The sequence below is a fragment of the Aegilops tauschii genome, chromosome 5 (genome assembly GCF_002575655.3).
Source record: "Aegilops tauschii subsp. strangulata cultivar AL8/78 chromosome 5, Aet v6.0, whole genome shotgun sequence".
Taxonomy (NCBI): Eukaryota; Viridiplantae; Streptophyta; class Magnoliopsida; order Poales; family Poaceae; genus Aegilops; species Aegilops tauschii.
The window spans coordinates 16,921,539-16,932,860 of NC_053039.3; the positions used below are offsets into that span (position 1 = coordinate 16,921,539).

General features: G+C 43.7%; 1 non-coding gene across 1 annotated transcript; it reads right to left on the reverse strand.

The window, feature by feature from the left end:
• Nucleotides 1–2,530: 2,530 nt before the first annotated feature.
• LOC109741421 (uncharacterized) lies at nt 2,531–8,234 on the reverse strand. Its single transcript, XR_005755936.3, has 9 exons — nt 7,185–8,234; nt 6,326–6,523; nt 6,162–6,230; nt 5,986–6,072; nt 4,540–4,626; nt 4,393–4,455; nt 4,057–4,293; nt 3,921–3,972; nt 2,531–2,792 (listed from the first exon to the last, which is right to left on the reverse strand). It is a non-coding gene; the product is annotated as an uncharacterized protein (transcript).
• Nucleotides 8,235–11,322: the final 3,088 nt, after the last annotated feature.

The window sequence follows — 11,322 nt, forward strand, 5'->3', positions numbered from 1 at the left end:
AAAACCAAAAGATATGAAATATGAAAAACAAAAAAATACACCAAAGAAAAAGAGAAAATAAAAAAACTGAAGAAAAAATGCAAAAATAATAAAATACCAGAGAAGAAAAAAGAAAAGTAAAGAAAACGTAACAAAGAAAAAAAAGAAAACTGAATAAAACAGAAAAACCGTGGAGATAATTGGCTCTTTCACCTTAAAGTAGGTCGTGCACATTGGGTTCATCATGAACCAGGCCCAGTGGTTGTGGCTAGCTTAGCTCCTATCGAAGAGACCTGGTTAGTTTTGAACCCCGGTTTCACTCCCTTTTTCTCCACTTTTTCATTTATTAAGTGGGTCGCCCTGGTTGCTACGTGAGATACAGTAACCTTCAGCGAGAGATCCTTCCAACTTGCTTGATGTGAGATATAGTCACCGCGGTCACTCTTTGTGACAAACGGCCGGCCTACCACACAGAGGAGCACCCTGACTTGCCCCTCTCATGGCATAGTGTAGCAAGCCATCTACGGTCACCGGTGGTGTGGACATTTTTTTTTATAAATTTGCGAACATGTTTCCAAGAAATATGAACATTTTTGTAAACCATGGACCTTTTCTTAGATTTTGAACTTTTTGGGAGAAGCAAACTTTTTCTGAAATTTGTGAAGAATTCTTTCGAATTCTAAAACGTATTTTTCAAATTTGGATTTTTTTTTCATTTTTTTTCAAATTCCATTTTTTTAAAACACGAAAAACTCTTTAAATTTGAAATATTTTTAAAAACACAAACACTTTTTGAAAACAAACAAAAATTAAAATTTCTGATCGTTTGTTGATTTTTTTTTAATAAAAAGGAAAAACTACCGAAGAATAAAACAAAGAAGAAAAAACCCAAAACAAAAGTCAGGCCAGAACCTAGGTTCCCAAAATAAATAGAAACCGAGCGGGAAACCTTTTTCTAGAACGGGATTGCCAGAAGCGTGTGCTAGGTTAAATGGGCCGGTCCATCTCAGCTCTCGTCATTCGTCCCTCGTGTGAAGGAACGCAAGTGCTTCACACATAGCATCTGCCCGGTCCTTACTCCTCGTTGAACTCGCGTCGCGGGGTACCTATCTCCTGGCGCACTCCCCCCTCTTGCCCCCGGCATGCTTCACCTAGACAGTGGTTGTCCAGCAGTCGCGACGCGTCCCCGCTCTTCCCATTGCGGCGCACATCACACTCACGTCTGCATCCTAATCTGGGCAATTTCAACACATACCGCAACCTCTCGCACCTCTCATGTCTTATTCCCATTAATATAACAGGAATTGAGCTAAACGCATTCACATTTTTCCACGTCGTTTCACGTATTCCGCTCAATATTAATAGCATTGCATCATCTAGATTGCAGCTATGATTGACATTCACTTTCTTCATGAGACTAAGGAAACTACACCGTTGCTCTCATTTCTCCCCTTCTACAAAATATATAAGCGCGCATTGCCGCACCCGTGCATTTATTGAGACATAAAATGTTAGTGGAAAACTTCCATAGTTGATTTTTTAATAAAATATAAACAATTTGAATTGCAGTGAGTCAGATAGAGGTGATGAGACATATTTATGTCAAAACTAATGCACTCACATGAATGCTTTCTTTTTTTACATTTTCTCTACGTCACATCATGAGATGAAGCAAAAAGAATGAGTGGAGCCAAAAAAAAAAAACAATACATCCACTAAGGCTAGAATCCATGGAGTCGGTTATCTCATCAAGTTTGTAGAAGCTAAACTTCAATATTTAAAAACCATACGTCTATGATATATTATGATCATAGCTAGGTAAGAGAAAAGCTTGCCAAGCCTGCGTCAGCAAACTCAGAGTGGACAAATTCAGAAGTCAACAGACAATACATAATGCTTCTCCACAAACACACAAAAGAAAGAATTTACTTTCTGGATTTTTTTAGAATAATCGTATAGCATTGTTCACTTTCTGGAAAAAAAATTCAATTTTTTCTGGATAATTTTATTTTTCAGCAAAATAAAAAAGACCAGAAACTGATGCTAAAAATGTAAAACTAAAGTTTTTCTCAATCCCTACAGCCAAATGAGTTGAATTTTTCCCAAAATGATTAGTATAACATGCTTTAATTTTTGGATTTGTTTCAAAGGTTTGTAGATACTTGTAATTGTCGGCCAAAAAATTTCCCGAAAATTGATATTTTGCAGTTTCTCTCAATCTGTTCAACCAAATGAGCTGAAGATTCATGATGGGCCTAATACAGGACAGAATCAGAGCAATACATGTATGTGATGCACCATATCCAAAATTGACAAACCTTCAACTGTTTGTCAGCAAGATGCACCCACACCTAGGGGATCCTACAGCTACAGTACAGATCAGGATTTCTTCAATTAGTAAACCGTACCACCTAGGGGATCCTGTGTTAACTTGAGTCATTATTAGAACTGATATCCTCCACATAAGCTTAGCAGCCGAGCAAGGTGCAAACTCCTGGATATTGCATTTTTACACACTACAGAAATAAATAACTGAAACAGACTGTTCAGATAAGAAAAACTGAAATATATATAGATTGGCATAACTAAGTTTGCGAGTCGCTGCTGCGACACACCAATTAGCCTAGAATAACCAAAAGAAGGATGTACAAGCCGTGTATGATACAACTGGCTCTGTCAAGTTAATCTGCCCAGCTCGTTCATGCAGAGCTCACAAAAGGCTATAACATTAAGACTGAGACCCACTATCATATGCAAAATGATCCGGAGTTCAGGTCAGGCGCAAAAGGCGGTACTTATTCATCCCTTTTGCCCTGCGCAGACAAAAAAACATTGAAAACAATATGTAAGATCACTCAAGTGTTGTACTAAAATTCCACCAAGCTTATCAAAATTCAGAATTGATGCATGACATCCAAAATTTAATGATAAACTTGCATGTTTCCCACAGAGAAACACCAGCATTCAGGAAGGAGATAATTTATCCTCGCTCCCAAACAGTAGCGCCCACTGAATGTTTGCATACGGATGGGAAGTTAGCATGCATTCCCCTGCTCAACTGTTGACGCTTTAACCCATCTGTAGGTGCCTAGACCTGGGTCCATGGATTGACCCGGGATATATGTCACATTACAGGAATATTTGTCTAGGAACCTGCTCAGCTAAATCTTTTCAATAAAAACGAATATGCATTTTTCAAACTAGATCTTCAACATAGCAGGGAAAAGAAGCGTACCATGGAAAACTCTAGAAATAGATAAACAAGAACCGTGTTAGAGCTTCAGGGCCCAGGATAGTTTTTTTTTAAATGGGGCCTAGGATAGTTGACCTGACCAGGCAGGGGCTGGCGGAACTAGCGACCAACACCCTGGTGTTGTGCTGGCATCAAGATCAACGATTTACAAAGAAAAGTACCAGGGATTTGGCCCAGATGAGATTTCATTACTAATTCTTCTTAACTCCTAAGCAACAACCGTCTCTCTTTATACAGGGAACATAAAGTCATTAAGTGTCAACAAGAAAAATAAAGAACCTAACAACAAAATCCTAAAGTAAGGAAAGTAACAAAAGAATTGATTACGTGCCAATGACACTCTAATTTTAAATCTCTTGATGAACTTGCGGATCAAAGCCATAAAACATCAAATGGCATTGGGCATGTTTGTACTACAGATGGGATGGAACCGCATCAAATGTTGACATGTCTAGCTCCATAAAAATTCAATCACTGCCATTGGGCATGTTTATAAATCCAACAAAAAGCTAAAAAAAAGTAGTATGCTCGTAATTACTGCAAGGCTTTTATCTTTAACCCGGTTATGCTAGATAAATCATAAATAACAAAACACCAAACAACTAAACAATGGCAAGCAAATGCACATGTTCTTCGCAACAGCACAAATTCACATGGTAGAAGCCAATGCTTAAGCATATCATGTTACCTGGAGATGCTTGGTTAGGTGCTACCATGGCAGCAGTAGTATCATCTTGGATCTACAAAAGAAAAAGTTTTACACTTCTTTATGGTTTGTGATATACAGTCAGTAGTAATTAACACAGTAAGTTTAATATTATTACTTGTTGACGTGTCCATGCAATAGAATGTCCAAGTGCCTCATCCATTGTGTTTATGTCCCTGAGAGGGCGTATCAGAGGAGCCTTTCCATCCAACACTTGATTGACCAACACTAGGCAACATCCAGGTCCAAGTTCCTTGTCCCCAACTATTGTAGATGTACAAGATGTTTGAAGAGTAGCCTTGGCTACTCGACGATGTGGCCGTACATATGAAAGTAAAAAGACCTCTTTCCCACCCTAAAAGGATGGCAGAAGGGGAGCTTATTGAATGACCAGATTAATGTATGCAATTATATGTGTACATATTTCTTGTGTATTAAATAATATAACCATTACCTCCACATTCAAATCATGCGAAAAGCCTTGTTGTGCACATGCAGCTACCTTCCTCTGTTCCACCTGTAACCAAGAAATGTATGGCAAGTTCATTAAATGCAAATGTGAAAACAAGCATCCATATAATCGAAGAAAAAAGTTACACACATCATGCAGAATCTGACTTTCAGCATCAATCTTCTCTCTCCTAACACGAGGCATACTTTTCAGCGCCAATCTCGTCTTTGGCAATAACTGTTAAAAACAAGAAAAGAGATAGCAAAATTCGCTAGTCAAAACATGGCAGTATATAAGGTGGAAATCACCGTTTCGGTGGGAAAATCAAAGTCATGTTATCAATGGAAGGGTGCTAGTATTCAATGAGTGCATTCTTTCCATATGCTCCAGGTTATCAAGAGAGAGGTCCACTTTTCAACCCTCACGTTACCACTTGGTTTAAGACTCAGCCCTGAACTCCAAAACAGGTTAATTCACTCCCCTAACTCACAATACCGTTCAAGACTCAACCCTCTCTTCATTTCACTGATTTTGACCATTGGGTTGACCTGGTTTAGCTCACGTGGACGTCAACTCAACATGTGCGGTGGCGGGGATAGATATGGTCCCATCTGTCATGCTCACTCTACCCCTCAACTCCCCTCACTACCTGGTCCCCCGTCTCCTGTTCTTACACTTTCCCCTGCCGGTCTACGTGCCTCATTGAGGCTGGTCCCCCGTCTTACATACAAGAGGAATTAAAAGGGAATTAATACCGGTATCACTCGGAATCGTGGGGGCGTCTTCACTGGAGGCAGGGAAGGGAGCTAGAGAGAGAAGTGGCGCGCGGTTTCTGTAATTAAGGTGCCCGACGGATACTAGCAAGTAGGAACACAGGCGAGGTCGGGGTCGCTCCACCGCAGTCAATTGAGCGGGTGGAGGTGGGTGGAGGCATCCGCACTGGAGATGCCGCAGGAAACAGACCGGTGATGGACCCGTACGCCGGCCTGTGCCTGCAAGAGTCGACGACGACGCTCGAGATAGGCACTGAATGGGGAGCGCTGTACTCCGATGCTGGCGCACCCTGTCTGTCGCTGCGGGCCACTAGAGAGAGGGGCTTTCCTTTTTTCCTGGATGATCCCACTTGTAAAGAAGGGGTCAAGCTGACATGGCAATAGTGATGTGGCAGTCAGCTCGGTCGAAATCAACCTTGTCACCGAAAACCGGCTTCAGCTGATCCGAGGGTTGAGTCCTGAGCGATATCAAGAGTTGAGGTTGTAAAGTAACCGGTTTAAAAGTTGAGGGTTAAGTGTTAAACGAAGCGGTAAGTTGAGGGTGGAAAAGTGGACTTCTCTCGGTTATCAATGTAAAGATTACTATGAACAGTCGGTACAGCCAGGTGAATTTCACAATTGAATATTGAGCTTGCGCCAACAAGAAGTATTAAAAGGGAATTAGAAAAAAGAGGTGCTCAAGGGTTTCATGTTGATTTGGTCTTCATAGAAAAAACAACATAATTTTTTCCCACTAAATTGATAGTTTCCACTTTCCAGTATACATGTTATTAATGTAAACATGCTTCTGAATGGCAATGTAATAAAATGGAGCTGCGCTAACATTGCGGGGAGGCCGATACTTAGAGGTAACCTCCCTATTCTTGCAATGAGGCAATTTCCCTTGCGGCTCTATCTTCCTTTGCAGTACCTATGCCACAAAAACACCTTGATGATACAAACGTACAACACAAATGATGTAAAATAGTGCAATGCAAAAGAAAAGACAAAGAATATTACATTGCCTGAAAACTGTTTTTCTGCTACAACTGAGTGAGGCGCACTCGCAGCAGAATCACATCTTATCACCTATTAAAATATGTAAGCAGTTAATGAGGATAGCATCAGCCTTGGATAGATATCAAATGGTTAGGATGTAGATATGCATTATTCAATTTTTGTACCTTTGAACTTTTTTTTAGTTCTGCCATTTCACGTTCCATTCTTTTCAATTGCTCCTGCGTCTCAACACCCGCACCCTCAATTTTATCCAAGCGCTCTGACAAAAGTATGCTTTCATTTTGTGTTCTCGACTTTGATGGCTGAAGCTTAGTGCATGGGCACTGCCATACTTTAGGCACTTCAAGGTTTTGCCTCTTTGCCTAAACAAGTTTGATGCCAAATTCAACATCACGATTGGTTAAAATTTGCAAGATAACTTACTGTCTTTAAATCAAGTAAAACAGTACACTGAACTCAGTGACTTGATAACATATATAATTCTGTCCAACCCAAGGAGATGTCATACAAGTATAACCTAGCTGTACCCTGAAACTGGTCTACAAGCATCTTAGTTCGACTCACTTTGCAATATTAGTGACATTCAAATATTACTACAATTGAGTAAAAAGTGTAAGATCTGAAAAAAAGAGTCTCTTCATGGAAAACTTAGTACTTCTAACAAGTCAGTACTTTTACCAAATACAAGCTTTACATGAAAGAAAGAAGTATATACTGGAGTTGCCTCCTAACTTGTATGCAGGTATTCCAGTAATAGATAGAACTGACATTCAAGTAAAACAATCTAAAAATTTCGCAATAATGCACGAGGTCTGAAAGTTGTTTTTCAAGAATGTGGAAGTAGTGTAAACTGCAGGCAGGAGAATCTAGCAAACAACCGTTAATAAGTGGATTTAGTGCTTTCAGTGGATTGTTAAATTTCCTTGAAGTTAAAGGTGCATCTAAATACTGTATTAATTACCATGAACTTGCTGCGACAGTTATTAATATTTCAGAAATACTATATTCAGTTAAAAGGTATACCGATTCCATGATAGCCTCGGTGAGCTCTTTCCTGAGGTTGACGATTTTGGAGTCCAATGCACGTGCCTTGGTACCATCAAAGTCCAAGAGCAGTCTCTCCAAGACTGCGGGTTCATCGACAATGTGCGTCACCTCATCAGTGAGGCAAGGATACAACTGGCACATTTCATCGAACATGTTGCCCGCATTTGGTACTTTTGCGCTTGCTTCACCACCGCTCCTAGCAATGGTGCCCCAGACGGTCTTGGAGAGGTGGCAGAGGCTGCATTCACTTTCTTTGGCAGGGACGGCGTTGATGGCCTCGTGGTCGTGCCGGCCCTTGAGACTGCGCACCTTCTGCCGGAGGTCCGGCATGCTGAAGCCGTTGTTGTCGAGGCGGCCTTGGAGTTGGAGGGAGGAGAAGAGCACCTTGGTTCTCGGCAGCTTGCCGTGCTCCTGGCGATGCGCCGCCAGGGCCTCGAGTATTTTGACCTCGTCGCCGGGCGTCCACGCGTGCTCGGACGGGAGAGGAAGAGGCTTCTTGTCGGGCTCGGCCGCCGGCGTCGATGTCGTCTTGCCTTTCTTCTGGGGCAGATCTGCTGATGGCGCGGTCTTCCTCTTGCGCTCCGGCAGCTGGGCATCGGCCTCCCTGCTCTTGGCTGACGGCGTATGCATGCTCTTCGCGGGGTCCGGCGGTTGGGTTGCCCGCACCGGGGCCTCGTCGCCGGGTGTCCAGGCGTGCTCGAACGGGAGAGGAAGAGGCTTCTTGTCGGGCTCGGCCGGCGGCGATCTGGTCTTCTCTTTCTTCTTGTTCTTCTCCGGCGGACCGGCTGATGGCGCAACCTTCCTTTTGCGCTCCGGCAACTGGGCGTCGGCCACCCTGCTCTTGGCTGGCGGCGTCGCGGGCTCCGGCGGCTGGGTTGCTCCCGCCGGAGGTTTACCGGCGGGGAGCGTGGGCGGCATCGTGGATCGGGTTGGAATGCTAGGTTTGGGTTGGATTTGGGGTGGGGAGAGGGGGGAGTGGAGGGAGGAATGTTTGGCTTTTGCCGCCAACGGCAATGTCGTCCCCGCGTGAATGGAAGGGAGTCGGGAATTTGGGGATGAAATATTGGGATTTCTGATTGATGCGATTTTGTACATAATTATAGACAGATTTGCTCCCTTCAATAAAACATGAATATATGCTGAATACTCACTCCATTTCAAATTGCCAAGGTAAATTTTTATCACGTCATGCTTTTATTAATATGTGATTTATATGACTTGAATTAGTGTACCTAAATTTAATTTTAAGTGTCTCTTTTTTTTTGCGGGGAACTTTAGAGAGCTTTATTCAACAAAAGCGTTCGCTGAGTAGTCAGCCAAGAGGTTGCTGATCAGGAAGCTAGGAGTGGTATCTAGCCAGCTCTCGATCACGTTAAGCGTACAAGCACGCTTAGCACACACGTGTGCAGGACCATTAGCTGTTCTCATTACATGTTGAATACTAAAAGAAATGAAACTAAGTGCTAGCTCTCCAATTTCATACAAGATAGGTGCTATCACCGACCGGTCGGTGTAGCGAGAGTTCCAGAGGTGAACTGCCTCTAGACAGTCAGTCTCCATGATCACATGCGTGAAGCCTCGAAGTGTAGCTAGAAGAACTCCTTCCTTCAGCGCTAGGGCCTCCGGAACGAGAGGATCCGTAACACCCGGAACCGGCTTACACCATGCACCCTTGAAGCCTGATGACGAACGGGCGACACCCCCCGCTCCTGCATTGCCATCGTCGAGATGAACCGCGACATCTGTGTTGATCTTGATAAAGGGATCATCGGGGGGCTCCCAACCGTAGCCGGGAAGTGCGACCTCCTGCTGCCTAGGTAACTCCAGGATGGTGAGGTCTTCTCTGATCCGCCTGACAGAGTAAGTTGGATTCCACCCCTCCTTATCATATGTCAGTCGGTTTCGAGATGTCCAGATCGCCCACATCACCGTAATGAAGATCGACCGTTCCTTGTCAGAAAAACGGTGATCGCATAGAATGTCCTTCATCCAAGTCTGAGGATGAAGCCGAGGTAAATCAACATGAAATAGCAGTCTTGTTTCCTCCCGAACCTCCGTGCATGCGAGCAATGCAACAGTGCATGTTCCAGGTCCTCATCCATGGCTAGACAGATTTTGCAAGTGCCGATCTGTCTTATGCGGCGGTGTGGTAGAGTGCATTCATCAGGTAAAATACCCCTCATCACCCGCCACCAGAAGACCCTCACTTTCGGTGTGACTTTGAGTTTCCAGATTGCATTCCACATCTGTTGTTGATTCGCTGAGGTGCTGGTAATCTGCCCTTCATCTAGAGGTAAGCGCTCTTTTTGATTCACTAGAGCTCGATACGCCGATTTAACATAGTAAATGCCTGACTTCTCGTGTGCCCACGCAAGGAAATCTTCACCGCCTCCCCGCCGTAGCGGAATATTCATGATTGCTGCCGCATCCGGAGCAATGAAGTTCTCTCTTACAAGCTCCCTACGCCATGTCCAACTGTTCGTGTCAATTAGCTCATTGACAGTGTGTACTGTCGCACCTGCTGGACGTAGCAATGGGGACATTGTGACCGTAGAAGGGATCCACTTGTCCTCCCATACTGATATGGAAGATCCATCACCGACCCGCTTCACCAGACCCGCCTGCAAAGCTTCACGACCTGCCACAATTGCTCTCCACATCGTCAAGGAAGAGTTCGGTACCGAGGCGTGCATGAAGTCTGTGTCAGGAAAGTATCTTCCTTTCATAACCCTGGCACATAGGGAGTTCGGGTTCATCATGAGCCATCCCCGACTTAGGAGCCCCCTGCTTGATCGAATCGCTGGCGTTGTTGAGTCTAGAAAAAAATGTTTTGAGTCTTAGGATTATATATATCGGAGAGTAGGATTCTTTTTACTCCTCAGTCCCTTCGTCGCTCTCGTGAGGCCTCCTGACGTAGATGTTTTGACTTTCCTCTCCTCAAATTTCACTAATTTTTTTTAGGATCACGCGGGTATCTTGGAATTGTTCCGATGGTTTTGTGACGAGAACATTGTTCTTGGTGCCTCCTGACATTTAGGGGTTATGGCAGTGTCCCGGGGAGTTGAGCTCCGAGGTGTTGTCGTCACAATTTTATCGTTGCAGTTCTGGAATACCTGAGTTTCGCCGACATCGAAAATCTCTTTTATGCAGTTGTTGGTGAGATCACCTCGACGCCACCCAGTACTGGGGCGGGAGTTCGGGAGTATTGCCATAACTTGTATAACGGATGCTTTTCGAAGGTCGAGGTAAATGCTTTTCGAAGGTTTCTTGGTTATGTGTTGAAGGATGGATACAGCTGGATCTAGGTATTGTTAGTTTGGGTGAGATATATTGCGTCCCCTGTATCCGCAACACCTGATTGCATAACCAGAAAGTTTCGGGAGTTTATAAGTGGGAATTCAAGTAGCTCCTAGGATATCTTTCCGACAGATGCATGATATGAGATTGGGGTTCGACGTCTAGTGGTCCGCCTATCCACGGTAGGTTTTACAGTGGTCTCGTAGTGTCTTAAAGAGTCCTTGGCTATGCCGACTCGGGGACGCTTCGTATGTCATGTGCACTGCCTTGTACATGATGGTGCTGTACGATCGAGCCCGTGTGGGCCCCACCACAAAAACTTCGGACGAAATCTCTATCATATGTTTGTTCCGGCTTATTCTGCAAGCCAATCCTTTGTTTTGTTTTGAGTTGTGGTATTCGAGTTGCTTCGAAGTCAAGTGTTGATTCCATACCTTTCCTAAGTGGTGTTCTCATACTTCTATGTGAATACCAATCCTTCTTGATCATCAAGATTGTCATGCCAATTCTTTTCCAACCGACGTGCTCTTTTTCAAGTGGATCCGATCATTTCAACATTCGCGAGATCAATTCTCAGTTCTTTGCAACGGTGTTTGCTTCATCCGTCCCAAGTTGTCTTTGTTTTCCCCGCCCTCCCACCCTTTTTCTTCAAGGACTCAGATTTCTTAATCAAGTATCCTTTTATCGATGGGAAGTCTCTCCATTCCTTTTCGTCAATGCTCTTATCCGGTGATTCTCAGGAAGATACTAACGGAGTTTCGAGTTCATCATTCTTCGTTATTTTTCTTCTCTGATGGATTCAATTCAAGCTTTGTCG